Here is an 18,176-nt window from a genome sequence, read left to right on the forward strand (position 1 = left end):
TTTCCAGACCTTTCCTACGTTTTTGTTATAAAATTGGATTGTATTATACTTTCTTTTTGTTATGTGCTTTTTCTGTTTAGTGATCATAAATGTTTCCATTGCAATAAATATTTGTGTGTATCTTTTGAGTATATCTTGACTATTTTCCCTGGAACAAAGAGTAGACACATTTTTTAAAATTTCGATATGTGCTTCTCAGCCAGGCTTTTTCTGCCATCTGGAAGTTGCTCATAGGAATTGGCCTCGGTGCTAGGGGTCTGTAGGACTGTGCTGCCCTTTTGGCTGAGCTCCTCTACATGAGGACTGAAGCAGAACCATGGAGTGGAGAGAAGATGCTAAAATAAAAGCCCTAAGTGGCTGGGTGTGGGGCACCCTGGTGGACAGTGATCTGACCTGGGGATCCTGGGTCTCTAAGGCCTGGGAAGGTGCACCAATGTGATACAACACAGGGTGCCTCCCTTGTTTTTAGAATGGCAGTCCTACCCACTGGACAAAAGCATGGGAGGCAGGGCCATTACTGGGTTTGTCAGATGGTGTCAGGGCCACCAACAGGCAAGGGAGGCTAAAAAATTTTTGGGTGGCAAGCATGGCCAGTATCATGAATAATGGCACTTTTAGAATTTTTATTCATTTATATGATAATTTGGGGGATTTTTAAAAATGCAAAACAAAATTTACCAATCTGTTTTTAATTACATGGTTCATTAGTGCTGTACATTGTTGTGTAATCAGCCCAGAACTTTTTCATTTTGCAAATCTGGACTCTATACCTACTAAATAACTATTTCCCCTCCCCACAAACCTCTGGCAATACACACTTACATTTTGTCCCTATGATTTTTCCTAATATAAGTAAGTACCTGACATAGGTAGAATCATATAGTATTTATCTCCTTTTGTCTGGCTTATTTCACTGGCTTATAACAGCTTCAAAGTTCATTCATATTGTAGCATGTATCTGAATTTTATTCCATTTTTAAGGTTGAATAATATTCCAAGGTACATTTATACCACCATTCATCTATCCATGAACATAGGTTACTTCCACTTCTTTGCTATTGTGAAAAATTCTTCTATGAACCTAGGTGTACAAATACCTTTTTTGAGATCCTGCTCTCCATTCTTTTGAATACAGAACCAGAGTGGAATTGCTGAATTACATGTCAATTCTATTGCTGTGTGGATATACAGTAATGACTTTTGATTTTTGGAGGAAACACCATACTGTTTTTCATAGTGACTGCACCATTTTACATTTCTATCAGTGTTGTTCAAGGGTTCCCATTTCTCTACATCCTTGCCAAAACTTGTTATTTTCTGTTTTTGTTTGGTTTTGTCTTATAGTATTCATTCCTAATGGGCATGAAGTGATATCTTATTGTGGTTTTGATTTGCATTTCTCAATCTAGAAAGAATCCTACTGAGAAAGTAGAAGTATCTCTGCAAGGGAAAGCCTGGCTCACAGACCAAAATGTGAGAAGTGAGTTCCCATCATAGCTCTGAGGTTAGCCATGCCTTCACACATCCTCAGTCAACTCTCAGTTTCCTCCTTTCTCTCAGCCATACAGGTGAGAACTCCAATACCTATTCAATCTCCGTTTTCCATGTCACTACAGAGGAGCATTGAATTAGCCTCCAAGGATAACAAAGCCACTAACTTTGTTCCAAAGAAACAGAGGTGTATATAAATATGAGGTACTAGGAGCAATTTGCCAAAATCTGACTAAAGGCTCACAGAACAAGGCAGGACCCTGAAGTCACATCACAGGAAACATTATTAGTGGCTCACTCCAAATCCTGCAGTGACATCTATTTTTAAATACTGTAATCCACTCTAAACCAGGCACTTATCATTTTATCTGCGCAGTGAGCCTGACCATATGTCTCTGCTTTTCCTCCTTCATAAACTAAAACAAACTCAGAATTTTGCGTTTTCACTGCCCCACTCTTATAGCCACAGAGACAATAACAGATTAAATAGGACGAACCAAGCAGCCATACTTCTTGTAAAGTTATCCCTAGAGATAAATGTACAATGTTGTTCTGGAGGCTGTGGTGGTGTCTGCAGTGTAACTGAGGTTGACAGACTGCCTGCATGTGGGTGGCTGTCTCCTTTCCAGCTGTGACCAGCTGAATTATATCACCTGTCCTGTTTGATGTATTAGGATATGCCCAAGCTCAAGATGCATGTTGCTGCAATAGGGAAATTAATGTCCACCACTGGAGGCAATTAATAATGATTAGGAGCAAAACAGCAGGGTTAAATCTGTGCATTTAACAGAGTGTTCATACACTTTTATACTGTATTTCAGCCTAGTTGCTCAAAGGGAAAAAAAAACCTTTTGGGAGACTAGAACAATCTTATCTTAATTAATGCGTAAACTTAGATGAAATGTCAAAGTCACTTCAATGAGACATGCTTATTCATTATTTACTTAATCCTCCCTTTCTGGGGTTGTAGACAAACAAGCACAAGAAGTAGCATACTATCATAAGAAATGTTAAGATTGGATAGTGAGTACGACTCTTGGACTTCGGAATTGCTGCATTCAACCTATGAACCGAAATGATAATTTTTCACCACTTTTATTTTTATCATTCTGCAGTCAAGGCCTTTCAAAAGAGCAGAAAATGGTACAACATCGATTTGCAATGCTGTCTGGTGCAACTGCATGAACAATGCTCCGTGGTGGGCAACTAATTTTCATTTGGTGACTAAAATCTAGATACAAATTTGGACATTAGAACTTAAATGGAGAGTCGGGTACTGTGGCAGGTGTCTGTAATCCCAGCAACTTGGGACGACACTGAGGCAGGAGAATTCCAAGTTCAAGGCCAACCTTAGCAATTTAGTGAGGAGTGAGACCCTGTCTTAAAATAAAAAAATAAATAAATAGAAAGGGATGGTATTGTGGTACAGTGGTGAAGTGTTCCTGGGTTTAATTCCTGGTACCAAAAAAGAAAAAAGAAACCTAAATGAACAAAGTATCTTGCCTGCCAAATGCAGAAAACAGTGAACACTGATAGATTATAAATCTATACCACAGAAGAACCTGAACAGTGTTGATGAAGTAAACATACATGGATCTTCCTGCCTCAGCCTTCTGAGCCGCTGGGATTACAGGCGTGTGCCATGGCACCCGGCCAAGAAAACTATGTTCTTAACCTAAGAGATGATGCTGTTCTCTTCGATTGAAAACTATGAGATAAAGATCTCAGAAAACTTCAGAGCTCTATTTTATTATGATGGAATCTAAAATTAAAAACTCTGAAGTAATTCCTTCACCATGAACCTGAAAATGCTGGAGTCCTGCTAGCAAACTGAGCTCACGACGGAGGCCAAGGCCACCCAGGAGGATAGCTCTACCTCTCCCTTCCCTGTCACTGTCCTCAAGAGTGACTCAGTCTGCACAACTCCCAAAGAGATACAATTAAAAGTGAAAAATTTAGGCGATGATCAGTCATTTGGCTTACTTAATCCAGATATCTAGGTCCTTGGATATAACTGAAATACATGATTGAATTTTTAATAGCACTTATAAATATTGGGCACCATTTTCAAGTAGCTATCTAGCATCCTGTGACTCCAAATACTAGTTTAGTTTCAGTAATTCATTCATTTATTCATTCAGTTGTTCATTAGATAGTCTTTATGTCCTCATCACCATCATTTTTTCATTTGCCTTGAAATCTCAACATGGTTGAGCACAGATGAGTTAAGTTTTAAAGGCAAGATAAACCTACTGCTTATCTTTCCACGGATTGTGTCACTTTATTTATTTATTTATTTATTTATTTATTTATTTATTTTTAGGGATCTGTTCACTCAGCAGAGAATTTTTGAGTGCTTTCTATGTGTGCAGCATTCTTCTGGATGATCACACAAAGATATAAAAACCAAAACCCAGGGACTCTATTCTAACTTAGCATATTGATTAGATGCCAACTTTGTGCTGGGCATGTTCTGTTCCTTTGCTCTACCTTGTGGATTGGGCATTACACCCACTTACATTTGAGGAAATTGAGTCTTAGGAAGATGAATTTTTCCAGATGACTTTGACCTGTATAGACTCAGGATTCTAAACCTCAGATTTTTGTGTTTTTTCCCCCAGCATTTCAAGTTCTTGCCAGAACACGGCAGCCTCCCTGAGGGAGGTGGCCCATCCAACAGCAGATCTGGTAGATGTGTTCATGCAGCCCTCCCTTGACCAGAGAAAATGCTTCTGTTACATGGATCTGGTGGAATTTCATAAGTGCTGAGCCAACAGTGGTTACCTTGTACTAATCAGAAAAAAAATGTATGAATATACAAGGATTTGAAAATACAAATTAGTAGACATATAAGTACTATCCCCAATAGTAGAATAAAATTATTTTGAAGCACACAAAAATCATTTATGCAAATGTTCTACACTATAAACCAAACACAAATATTGACAGATTTTAAATTATTGGTATGACTCAAATCACATTCACTGACTACAGTGAAATTAAGTTATAAGTAAATTATTTAAAAATTTTAAAAGCCATTTGTTTTGAATATTTAAAAACTGTACTATCTAAAATAGTCCATGTTCAAGATGAAATCTTGTTGGAAATTCAAAGATGCTTAAAAGTTTTATTTATTTTATTTTAAGGGGAAACATTGTTCATTAAAATTTGCAGGATGAAGATTGGGTTGTGGCTCAGTGGTAGTGCAGTTGCCTGGCAAGTGTGAGGCACTGGGTTCAATGCTCAGCACTGCATATAAATAAATAAAGGCCTATCAAATAACTAAAAAAAACCTTGCAGAATGAAGAAATAATGTTTAGAATAGATGAAGGAGTCTCAAAACACAATTGTAATAAATAAAATAAATCAATTATAACATGGGCAAAAATATAATGAGACATTTCACCATTATATGGTAAATAAGCACGTGAAAAGATGTTCAACATCATTATCAACTGGGGAAATACAAAATTAAAACCACAATAAGATATCCTACAAGTCTCTCAGATGACTAAAAATATAGTGATAACACCAACGCTGGCCAGAATGTGGAAAGATAGGGTCATTTGTACATTGCTGACGGGGGTGTAAAAAGATATATTTGCTCTGGAAAATAAATAGTTCAGTTATTTCTTAAGAACTACCTGTGCCAGACATGGAGGCACATGCCTGTAATTCCAACAACTTTGAAGACTGAGGCTGGAGGATCGCAAGTATGAAGGCAGCTTTGGCAACTTAGTGAGAACTTGTCTCAAAATAAAAAAATAAAAAGGGATGGAAATGTAGCTCGGAGGTAGAATGTCCAGAGGTAGAGTATCCCAGCATCAAGAAAATAAAAGAACCAAGAAAAAAAAAAACTACACATGCAATTACTAAACCTTACATGGAAACAACCAGATGTCTCTCAGTGGGTGAATGGTTAAACAAATTGTGGTACATCCAGACCATGAGAGGATATTCAGCAATAGAAAGGAACTAACTATTGATACACACAACAACTCAAGTGAATCTTCAGAGAATTATGGTAAGTGAAAAAAAATTCCCAAAAGGTATGATTCCATTTATATAACATCCCGAAAGACAAACTGATAGACATACAGATTAATTGTTTCTAGGAGTTAAGGAGGGAAGTGAGAGCAGCCATCAAAAGGCAACATGGAAGCTCAAGGACGCCTGCTGATGGGACTGTTCCATCTTGGCTGTATCAGTGTCACTATCCTGGTTGAGACACTGTGTTATGTTTATGGAGGACGTTACCATGGGTAGAAACGGTAAGGGGCATGGGGGATCTTTCTGTATTATTTCTTACAATCGCATACAACTTTGCAATCATGTCACAATAAAACTTCAATTAAAAAACATGGGGTGCAACAAAAGTATGTTCAGAATTAAACATTTATGTTAGAAAAGAGGCTTAAAAGGAATGATGTAAGAAGTTAGAAAAATAGCAGCTCAATAAGCTCAAATAAAATAGAAGGAAGGAATAGTAAAGAGCAGAAATTAGAAATAAGAACAGCAAAAATACTATAGCTTGATAAAATTAAAAAGAATTTCTCTACAAAGACCCAATAACTTGGGCAAGTCTCTGGCAAGATTAGCCTCAAAAAGAAATGCAGGCCCAAATGGATAATGATAGGAACAGAAAAGGGATATCAGTACAGGTACAACAGATATAAAAAGAAGATTCTATATGATTTTGTGCTAAGAAGTTTAAAAATATAGATGAAGTGGACAGGTTTCTAGAAAAGTGGAACTGACCCAAACCACCTTAGATGAAGTACAAAATCTGGTTGAATAATCATTCAATATTTTTTAATGGTTTTCACAATGAAAGCTCTAGGCCCACCAAATTTTCAAGACATAGATGATTGCTGTCTTATATAAGCTCTTCCCAAACATTAAAATTTTAAAAAGATAGGAAGAAAGGAAAGAAGGAAGGAAGAAGAATGAAAGGAAGGAAATTGTATTAGTCTATTTTCTGTTACTACAACAAAATACATGAGGCTATTAAATTGATAAAGAGGTTTGTTTAGTTTACATTTCGGGAAACTCAGAGGAATGGTGCTGGTACCAGCCCAGGTCCAGTGGACAGCATCATAATGGGGGGGCATTTGCTCAAGAAGAAAGAGATCACACTGAAAGTCAGGAAGCCAGAAGGGGACTGGGGTCCCATAAGATCTACCTTAATCCCTTCTGAGGTTATCCTCCTAATGACCTAAGGACTTCCTACTACAAAAGTCCCCACCACAAAAAAGGTCCCACCACCTCTCAGACGGCCTCTCTGGGGACCAAGTTTCCAACATACAAAGCGCTCAGGGACAAACCACATCCAAACCATAGAGAGAGAAAGGGAGGGAAGAAGAGTGGAAGAGAAAGAAGAAATAGAGAAAAGAAGGAAGGAAGGAAATACTTTCTAACTTATGCCATGATACCAACTGTAAACAGATCAGGACCAAAACACTAAATAAAATAACAGTAAGCCAAATTCAGCCACAAATTATACAGAGATCCGATGGTGTTCATTCCAGAAATACCACATTGCTTTAATATTAGAAAATTTACCATAGTAAGAAACCAAATGAGAAAAACCTCATGATCATTTTAATATGGAATTCAGTGAAATTCTAAAACCATTTATTTTTGGAAAAGCTATTGCCTGCTAGCTACCAGAGACATGTACGAGAGTGCTCACAGGAGCTCATAGCTGGAAACGATACAGATGTCCCGGAGCAATGGATTGGACGAGTTAGTTGGGGCATGTTGGTACCAAGGAACACAGTGGCACAAATGAGCCACAGACAGCAATGAGTATGAGCCTCACAAACGAAATGTTGGACTCAAGAGCAGGACAGTGGCACACCTAAAGCCATACCCTCCAGGGAGATGCAGAAGACATTAGGTAAAGTGGGGAGGAGTCACACAACAGTGTTGCCTCAGGGGTGGGGACAGGGACTGGTGTGAGGATGGCCCTCGGGGAGGTAAAATTTCATGGAGCAGGCAGTAGGTACCCAGCTGTTCATTTTATTAGTATTCTTTAAACTGGCATAAACTTAGTAGATACTGTTTTAAATGCATGTTAACTAACTACTTCTTCTTTTTTTTTTTTTTTTTGGACTGGGGATTGAACTCAGGGGCACTCAACCACTGAGCCACATCCCCAGCCCTATTTTGTATTTTAAGCAACTCAGTTGCTTAGCACCTCGCTTTTCCTGAGGCTGGCTTTGAACTTGGAATCCTTCTTGACTCAGCTTCCCTAGCCACTTGGATTACAGGCATGTGCCACCATGCCCAGTTAAACTGTTTTTAAAAAGGAAAAGTTCTCTGCATCCTCTGCATTCTGAGAGCTTCACCAAGTTAATCGTTTGCTTTTCTGCCATAAATACGACTTCTTTCATCAATCAAACTAAAAGGGGGGAGGGTGAAAGGAAGAGCAAGTGACATTCCTTGGGCTTTTCCTACTAATTTTGGGTCTCAAATCTGTGAACTAGGGTTATTTCCATGGCTCTTCCAACATATTTTTATTGATTTTGAGAAACCTCAGCCTAAAACAAACCTTAGATGATATTAACTGCCCTTTACACTTTCTATTAGAATCCATGAAGCTCCTGTATGAGTAGCTACCATTTATTCCATCATTTTATTGGGCACTTACTATGTGCCAGGCACTAGGCTAAATACATCGCAGACATTAGCTCATTTTCCTTTCCCCTCAGAGACACCTACCATTATTACCCTCATTTCTCAGATGAGGGAACTAGTCGCATGATTAGTATACAGTAGAGCAGGGATTTGGACCCAGAGCTGTTTATCCATGTGCTATATTGTCTAAGAGTACAGGAAAAAAAAAAAAAACTGAACTGGCACTTTTAGAGACTTGATTTGGGTAAAGCAAAATGGCTTTTGAAATAGTATCCAGTGCTGAGGAATGTGGTTATAGCCCTCGCGTGGGGACAGGACCTCTAATCAGTAGAAAAACCACATTATACCAAGCTTTTATTGAATGTAGTTCCTGGCTTTGATTGGCCCACACGTGCGTCTGCAGCCAGGGAAGGTCACAGAGAGCTGTAACTCTATGCACTGCAGTATTTCTTTACAATTACCCAAAGGAAGCTACAGGACTTAAAGACCAAAGGCCTACTTTCTTTACAATCCTCACACCAGCCTAAATCAACTATAACTGTCCTGAGGGTTCCAAAGTGACCTCTTATTAAAATGATCTACAATTTTGATTAGTTTCTATGACTCTCAGCAGAGGCCTGGGCCTGTTGACTCCAAATTCATGAGTTTTCTTGCTGAACAGAGGTTGGACCACTCCTTTGTTGGTGATGGTCCTCTGAGAGAGGAAGGGGTTGGGCCTCCAAATCAAAGTTAATTTGCCTTTGCTTTTATTCTTGTTACCCCAGATTGCTTCTGCAGGTTTATGCCTAGTTCACGTCAACTCATTTTCCCAAGGTCAGTCTCGAGTGGGCTTATGATGGGGAGAGTAGTTCTGTGGCTTTTCATTCTAGCTCACAAGGAGATAGGTCTCTTCTGCAAGCCCACTGTGTGTGGTTTGGGATGCTCCATAAACATCATCTCATTTGATGATGTGTTCTTTTTCTTTCTTTTCATTTTTCTTTTCTCTTGGTGCTGAGGATTGAACTGAGGGCCTTGTGCATACTAAACATGTGCTGTACCACTGAACTACACCCCCAGTTCTGATAATGTGTTGTTTTAAATCTGTATTATAAAGATGAAGAGCCTGTAATCCTAGTGGTTCAGGAAGCTGAGGCAGGAAGATCTTGAATTCATAAGCCAGCCTCAGCAACTTAATGAGGCTCTAAGCAACAAGGTCTTAACCTTGTAACAAAATTAAAAAAAAAAAAAAAGAAGGGCTGGGGATGTTACTCAGTGGTTAAGTGATCCTGGGTTGGATCCCCAGCACCAGGAAAAACAAACAAACAAACAAACAACAAAAACAAAAACAAAAACAAAAGCAAAACAAAACAAAACAAAACATGAAGAACTGGATGGAGACTCGGAGATGTGAATTATGTTGACTGCGATCACAAAGTTAGAAGGGGGCAGAGCTTGAATTTGAGCCCCAATCGGCCAAACCCTCCTCCCTTCTAATCTCACATGATGCCTATATAAGAATTCTTGTTCTGATGATTTGAAATGAAGAATTCAGTTTCAAGAATCTCACACGGAAGTCAGAAGTTTGAGATCACTTTTCCAAGTGCCCTCTCACATGGACACATGGACAGCAAAGTGGAAGTCTCTTCCAAATACAGGCGTGTCTCTAACGCAGAATGTGCTTTTGTCTCTCATCATCACCAGGAAAGTTTGAAGGGAGTTTGTAATCCAGAGTTGATCTATGCATACTAATGTGGAAATGGTGGCTTTAAAACAATTTAACATTTTCATTTGAAAGTTGATTTGAGACATTGGATTCATTTCAATATCTTCAGAGTATCATTGGCTCTATAACTGGACAAATAAACAGATAGACCGATAATATCACCATTCAAATGATTAAAAAGAAATAAAACGATGCCAGATGTTTATTTGGAATAACCCAGAGAACACATTGAAAACAATTCCTATTTCTGCAACTGGAAATTGGAATTGATCATTACTGGGCATTAAATGTGCGTATGTTTTCCTGAAGTTCCTAAATCTATTTAATTTCTATGTTGACAGAGATATTAGACAGCTGTTTGAAAATCTGTCTCTCTTTCCTGAGCTATGCACAAGAAATCTTTATGTTAAGCCACGAAATGTCAATGAGAGCTCTTCAGCGCACTAATCAGCCGGCGAGTGGAATGTGCGCGGTTGGAAGCAATAACCTTAACTTACATTCTCAATGGTCTTGATTGCCCCACGTGCAGCCCCTTAAGACATGGCTGCGGAATGCGACGTCCCCAAGTGCTGCTGTGCCATGCCAGCTTCAGGTGATTAGAGTCAAAGACGATGAGTTACGGGATGTGTACTCTGTAAAAGGCGTCTTCAGTGACTCACTGTGCACCCCGCGGGGAACATTCTAGAATCCTCTGCTCTATTACTCTATTACCATATCCACCCTATTCACCGCCCTCCAAATGGGATCAAATGCTTCCATCTTTGAAAAGCCTGTGGCAAAGCACTGTGGGAACCAGGTGCAAGAAAAGAGAAAACCCACTTCGTTTGAAGTCCTTCAGGGAAGGGATGGGGGGAACTTGCTGATTGGCTTTATCTTAGCTTCACTTAGCATCTTTGAAATTTCCATATTTCCACAGCCACAACAATGGAAAAAAAATCCCCAACTTTTATATATAATGGTAGGTTTTTTGTTTTTTTTTTTGGTAGTGTCATTTATAAAAATTGGATGGGAGGGGGTGGGGAATTAAGCCTTGATGTTTTAAAATAGAGAAATAACTACATAAATTATGCCAAATTCACTACTGTGTGCCTGTTAAAAATAAGATCTACCAGAATCAAAAGTTCAAAAAAGAGAAAGGTCCTTGTATCCACTAGCTTGGTGACATTTTTTCATAGTAAAAGTTGGGTCTTTTTCTTCTTAAGATCAGAAACCAGACTGTTGGTATGGCTGGGAGGAGTCCTATTTCTCAGGGGTGGACACATATTAACCAAGTCTTTGAGGATCCCTTAAAGCAGAATGACAATACATCATTTTATATTGGGATACTGCGACACACCCGGAATGCTTAGACAGACACCATCAGCACATTCTCTCCCTACACAAAATTTGCATGGGAAGTAAACGTCTATTCATTACATACATTCACCTGCTGCTATTTATTGTTTACTGTGTGCTAAATACTGCACCAAGAAATTATTGATACTCATTTAATGAGATCACATTTGCAAAGCACCTTGCACAGGCCCATACAAAATGCTCCATATTTTTTAGCAGGTGTTATTACGACCACTTATCCTCATCTCATTGTGGGCTCTAGGTGACATTGTCCCCTTAATGCAAATGAGAAAACTAACATTTCAGTAACTGCTCAAACAGGTTGGCAAAATGCAGAGCCACAGTTAGAAATATCATTGTCAGAGGAACTGGAATACTCAGTTCCCATCACCAAAGTCTGCTTTGCTCAGCAGACCCTGGGGAAGCGTCATCAGAAGATTATTTTCTAAGCGTGAAATCTCAGGTAGTTAGAGGAACAGAGTACTACTTAGCCTCAGGCCAAAATAATTTGACATGCCTATCTCCTTTTAGGATGATTTTGAATTTAAGACCCATTTTCTGAAATTTCTTCTCCCCTAAATAAGAAAGAGAAACTAGCATTGACTGAGAACTTGTGTGACAAGCCCTCATATCAGCTTCAAAATGACATCATGAAGTAGTGAGAGACCTCCCTCCACCCTATTTACAGAGAACAACGCGTTTAAGAAAACATCCCCAAGGCTCAGAGGACTCAGTTGCAGAGCCTGGATTCAAGCTCTGGACAGTTCGACTCCAAAGTCCTGTCTATGACCTTGAAGCACCAGCACCTCCCCTGGGAAGGAAGCAGCTTGGTCTCTGTGACCTTCCTTCCTTGAGGCTTCTCTCCTCAGGACCACCTTCCCTCTAGAGGCAGAGGGGCCCAGTGTGTCAAATTACAGTCACATGACAAGAGCTACCATCTCTCAGGGACTCTGCAGCTCTTGGCTCTGATCCATTCTCTATTTAATGTATGTATTTTGATTGTGAAGTTTTACTCTCTGAAGATGACCTTATTTTCATAATTTACAAGTTCTTGGAGGAATTGCCTCATAATTTCTCTAACACTGAAATGGCAACCAGTTATTACCCTTTATTTTTAGTAACCCGGGGGAATGCTTATGACACAATGTAGAATAAAATAAAGCAGAATCTAAAATTGTATAGAAAACAAGATCACAGTTATGTTTAATAACTGGATGGGAGGGAATTACCAAAATGTTTATAAGTGGCTCTACTTTGGTGATGGAGCAATGCAAGCTTTTTTCTTTCGAATTGTCTATAATGAATGGCTAAATCATAGTCATTGATTTTATATGAGCTGCTGTGCTGCTTTGCATTATCTCATTTAATCCTCCCAGCAACACAGAGATATAGGTGTTACTGTCCCCCTTTTACAGACGAGAAAACTGAGAGACAAGTAACTGGCCCAGAACAGTGTGACTAAATGACAGAGAAGAAATCCTAAATTGACCTGTATGTATTACATTGTACCCATTGGGGCCACCATAATGAAGTACCACAGATTGGGTGGCTTAAACAACAGACATGCATTTTCTCACAGTCCTGAAGGCTCAAAAGTCCCAGGTTAAGGCATCTGCAGGAGTGGCTTCCTTTGAGGCCTCTCCTCCTGTCTTGCTGATGGCTGCATCTTTCTGCTTCCTCACAAAGTGCAGCACATGTCCAGCATCTCTTTCTATGGGTGTCCAAGTTTCTTCTTTTTACATGAACACTGTCCATATAAAATCAGGGACCGCACTACAGATTCTATTTTAACTTGATCATATTTTTAACTCCAAATGAATTTGGGGAGATGCAGTTCAGCCCACAATGTGTATCTTCTTAGCCATTAATAACACTGCTGTCCATAAACAACGTGTTCAATAACTTTAAATTTTTTTTTTATTTTGCAGCCATTCAAAATTAAAGGATGGTTTGCTTTCGGTGGGCCTCTCCATTCACTTGTTAGTTTAGGAATGGATTCTGAAAGAATGAACAAAGCTCCTCATCAGAGAAAATGGGGAACAGTTCTGCATATTTATAGAGCCGGGGGTGGTTTGACAGTTATGATAGTTGGCATGGGGTGCTTTCTGATTGGTAAGGATCATGTGAGTCAGCAGGGCTAGTCTGATTGGTGGGTAAGGATCATGTGAGCCAGCAGGGTTAGTCTGATTGGTGGGTAAGGATCATTGAGCCAGCAGGGCTAGTCTGATTGGTGGGTAAGGATCATGTGAGCCAGCAGGGCTCACCATTGGACGGCTCTTCTGGGGGGCATGGGGAAGATAGTCTTTGGGGCCAGGGCGACTCCCAACAGATTCCAACCAGGGACTAGAGAAGGATGAGCTGGAATCCAAGGATTTTCAAAATGGCTCCCCTAGTCCTATTGCTTTGGTCATTCTACACAAGTTATCTTGTTATCCTACCAGAGCTTAAATCAAATAGCAAATGTATTCAGATCAAGGCAGCACAAAGAATATTCAGAAGTACAAAAAAAACCAAAAAACTAAAATGTAGTTGAGGAGACAAAAACACAAAGATATGAAACCTTAATAACAATGTGGGGCAGTAATGCAAGAAATGCCCCAAGCCAGCATGGGATGGATCGTAGAAAGGGAAGCCAGAAGCTCGAGGCTGTGAGCTCAGAGCACCGTGAGTGACTGGGAGGGGTGACTTGGGGAGGCTTCCTGGAGGAGGAAGAACCTGCCCTGTCGACCAGGTGGGCAGCCCTCTTCCCCATCTCACAAGTGCTGTGAGGGTCCAGATGCTCTCAGTGAAGTCCCGGTGAAGTCCTGTGTCTAGGAGAAGCTGTTGAGATGGACAAGAACCGCAGCGAGGGAGAGAGGGTAAGTGATGGGTGCAACCCTCAGCAGGGAAGGCGAGGAGGAAGTTTCCAGGTAACAGTGTGACCGGTTGTGAATCTGGAGAGGCAGACTCATGCACAGTCTACCCAAAGTTGGGGTTAAAGGCACCACAGTGGCCCTTGGGAAAGTCAGCTGCAAGGGAAAGGGACCCAGCCTGAGTTTCAGACTGTGATGGGGGAAGAAGCTCATAAGGATTTGAGGATCCAGAAAAAGCTGGAACTGGCTGCTCTCTTTCTCATATTCCAGAGGAGATACAAGGGGAGAGACAGGAACCCCTGTGTCTTCTGCAAAAGGTGGAGGGGGAAAAAGAGGGCGGATGTATGTAAGAAGACCCCTTACCTGTGACAGAATACAGGCCCAGCCCGCCAATTTCTAGTTCTAGCTGTTCAATGGAATAAAACCAAGGGTCCTATTTTCAGCCATTCTATCCCCGAGCTTCATCAGCAGCTCAACAAATTGGTTTTATTCTGGAGACCATAAAAATGGGAAAAAAAAATGTCAGGAAAGTTGGAAGAACTTTATTACAATTCCACTTAGTGAGCCAAGGTCAAGTATCTATCCTATTCATTCTCTTTGAGGGAAGTTGTAGAGACAGCCACCCGGTGACAGGGAGAGAGACAGATGGTGACACATCACATGGAGTTAGGTGGGCTACGGTGGTTAAAGTGCTCAGGAGTCAATCTGCCTAGGCTGAAACTCCTGCCTCTCACTGACAAGCTGTATAACCTTAAGCAAGTAACTTGACCTCTCTGAGCCTTAGATTCCTCATCTACAAAATGGAGCTTGCAATTGAAGCTATTTTGCAGGTTAGAAATCCTTGCAATCACACGTCTGATATTTAGGTCACACTCAAGAAATATTAGCAATAATATTAGCCTCACTGAGAATGGCAGGTCGTCTTGGAAATGGGAACAGAACATGTGGGGGTGAATCAAAGCAGAGGTGGTGACAGTGGGGGAGAATCCCAGTAAAGCCAAATGACTCCTTAGGCCCTGCACGGACTCCTCAAACCCCTTGTCTCTGCTGAACAACAAACAAAAAGCCATCCGGATGCAATGCCTAATGGGAAAGATGCTCCAGGTATTGAGGAAGTGGATTTGGCAGAGGCTGCACTGAATCCTAGTGTGAAGGCTCCCAAACACACAAACTCCCTGGGAGACTGTCCCCAGGTCGAGGAGGTGGCCCTGGCCGGCAACGTCCACAGCCCCAAGAAGAGGCACATTTGAGCTATTGAGAGGCACAAAGGCAAGATCTCTGTTCCCGGGAGGGTGAGCAGAGGAGAGATGGAAGTTAAAGGTAAAAGGCGAAGTTCTGAGGAGGACGTGGGTGCCATGTTTGCGGGATGCTGAAGACAGGCGCTGGGCTGGCAGGACCCTTCTAGCAAGGCCGGGCAAAGAGAAAGCAAGGGAGCGTCAGGATGGGAAGAGGAGGTGGAACTGTCCCCGAACAAACAGCCACTCCCTGAGTCTGCACATAAGAAAGGGGGTTCCAGGAAGCAGGGGCTTCAGGGGACAAGATCGAGGGAGCCAGGGTGAGGATAGCGAGCCTCGGGTCTTGCCATACGTTTAATTTGTCTTCTCTTAATAAAATCCAGCCGCCGGGCCCATCTGCCGTGGTCGCCAGGCCTCTCTGCTGTCCTGCTTTCTCTGTGATGCTGCTCAGATCCTCCTCGCTGCCTCCTGGTCGCCTCTCATCCATTGGCTGTCTCCATTCCTGTGGGGTCTCAGCTCACACAAGACCCTGGAGACATCTCCAGCTGATTCTGTTTCTTAGTTTAAAGTTCCATGAAAAAAAAAAAATCTCATGTATGCTGGTCTTTTTCAGACTAGGAGTCACTGTAAAGGTTGAATTAGCTGTTGGCTACCCACGGGTCAGGGAGTGGCCCTGGACTCACTCAGCTGTGACTGGGAACCCAGAGAGGCCTGGGATGATCCAAATGGCCTACAACAGCTAACTCTAATCCTTCAGGGGCTGGGCAAGATAGTTGCTCTTGGAGGCAGGGCTTAGAGGACCACCAGCTCAGCCAATCTCAAAAATATGCATAAAACCAACGACAAATGAAGACTGGTGAACCCCAAAGGTACAAAATGAAGCCCAGGAGACATTCTAATGCCATTTCAATGCATTGAAAACGTGAGACCTTTATCCTATAAAAGAAGATTTTAAGAGTTTTTTCCTGTTGTTCTACAGGGGAGACAGGAAATTAAACACAGGATGTGGATATCTGGGAAGATCGGTGACTCCATTCATTTATCCAGGAAATACTAATTGAAAATCTTCCCCTGTGTGAAAAAAGATGCAGTGATTGAAATTCCCAAATGGAAATGCCCAACTTGTGAAGGATTGAACTTCTTGAAGAAACACAGGGAGACAGCTATTTTAGAATTTGGACCTTATATGGACTTACTAGTGTGCATAAAATGTGGCAGAGCTTGAGAAAAAGGAAAAGTGGGGGTGAGTAAAAGGGAACCCAAGAGCCAAGTGCCTACAATCCATCTGTAAGAACCAAGAGCTTATCTTATAGTTGGAGTTGGATAAGTAAGATAAACAGAATTTCTGTGTGAATGGAATAAAAAAATATTAGCTCAGTTTGATTAAATCAAGAAAATATTAAATGTATGATAAGACTTGTAAGTGATAGCTGGTCTTCTGACCATATTTCTGGGCATTTATCTTCTACTCTAGAGATGAGGAAGTCAGAGGCTCCTGCGCAGTTGCAACAACTGAGAAAATTTGCCAAATGGGTCATTATATCTTGAGAAGGAAGAGAAATAGGAACAAAGTCCCACAGAGCATCAGAGCCAAGCCCTGCCAACAGACCTGTAACCTGTTTGTTTGCAGTGTGTGTGTGTGTGCACAAATGGGAAAGAACCCCATTCAAACTTTGGCAAAAAAGCCAAATTCTTGGATCTCAATATACTTTGGAAGGGCTGTTTGCTCCTGTGGGCTAATTTGCCACCTTAAGGTGCCCAGATGGAAATGGAGGAAACCTTGCTGGACAGACAGAAACCTGAAATCCCAGAGCCATGGGCTTCCTAACCACCGGGTTGTGGCAAGATGCACAGATATGTGTACAGAGATGCTGGGGCGGCCCTCACAGGGGTCATTTGTTAATTATTTTTTCTATCCACTCTTAACGCAGACAAGATATTGTGCACTGCCTGTTTCCAAGAAAGAGAGGGGGGATTCATTGGCTGCAGGATTTGTGTCTCCACTGCTGTCCTACGAAATTCTGTTTAGTCGTTGAATGTTCACCACAATTTTTTCAGCAGGATCAGGCAGGACAGGTACTGCTTTTCTAGAAGAGAGTTCTCCTGAGAAAGAGCTGTGATTGTTTCATTTCAGTCCCCACCATGGCTGAACATCCCTGACCTTTAAGAACTTCTGAAGAGCTGGTACCCTAGGTGCTTTTTTTGTTGCTGAAACCAAAAAACCTCACAAGAACAATTTTAGAGGAAGAAAAGATTATTTGGGGCTCACAGTTTTTAAAGATCGCAGTCCATAGATGGCTGGATCCATTGCTCAGGCAGGAAAGCAGCTCAGGAAGTAGTACCAGGAAGCAGAGAGCCCAAGGTTTGCTCATGCCTTTGTATACCCCATGATCACCCTTTCTAGCCATACCCTGCCTGCCTGCATTACCACCCAATAAATCCTTATCAGGAGATCAATGCACTGAATGGGGTTCTTTCCTGGGGTTTGCTTTCCTTGTGTTTGAAAGAGGTCCCACAGATAAGGGATTATAATAGAATCATGACTGATTCAAAAAATACTCTGAAGCAGTAGCTTTCCCTCTGTATTTTAGAGGGTCTGGCAGATCTGCAGAGGTCCACAAATTCCTCCTGGAGAGAGCAAGGGGAGAATCCTAGAAATGGAGCCCTGGTCAACCACCCCCTCTGTAATCCCAACTGGACAGCTAAGTCTTTTACTGGCAAAAGAACATTTCAAAGAACCCAGTGTCCACAAAACACTTGAGTTATCAGTTTGGGAATTCAGAAGTAACCACATTGTGATTTAGAAGGAGAATGAACTCCTTGATCTGAAAGATTCTGTTTCATTTCTTTCTATCACAAGCTATAGAAGATGGACTGGTAGTAACATCTTTAAGGCTCATCTGTGAAAACGGGATCTCAGTG

Source organism: Marmota marmota, unplaced genomic scaffold (genome assembly GCF_001458135.2).
Source record: "Marmota marmota marmota unplaced genomic scaffold, marMar, whole genome shotgun sequence".
Classification (NCBI taxonomy): Eukaryota; Metazoa; Chordata; class Mammalia; order Rodentia; family Sciuridae; genus Marmota; species Marmota marmota.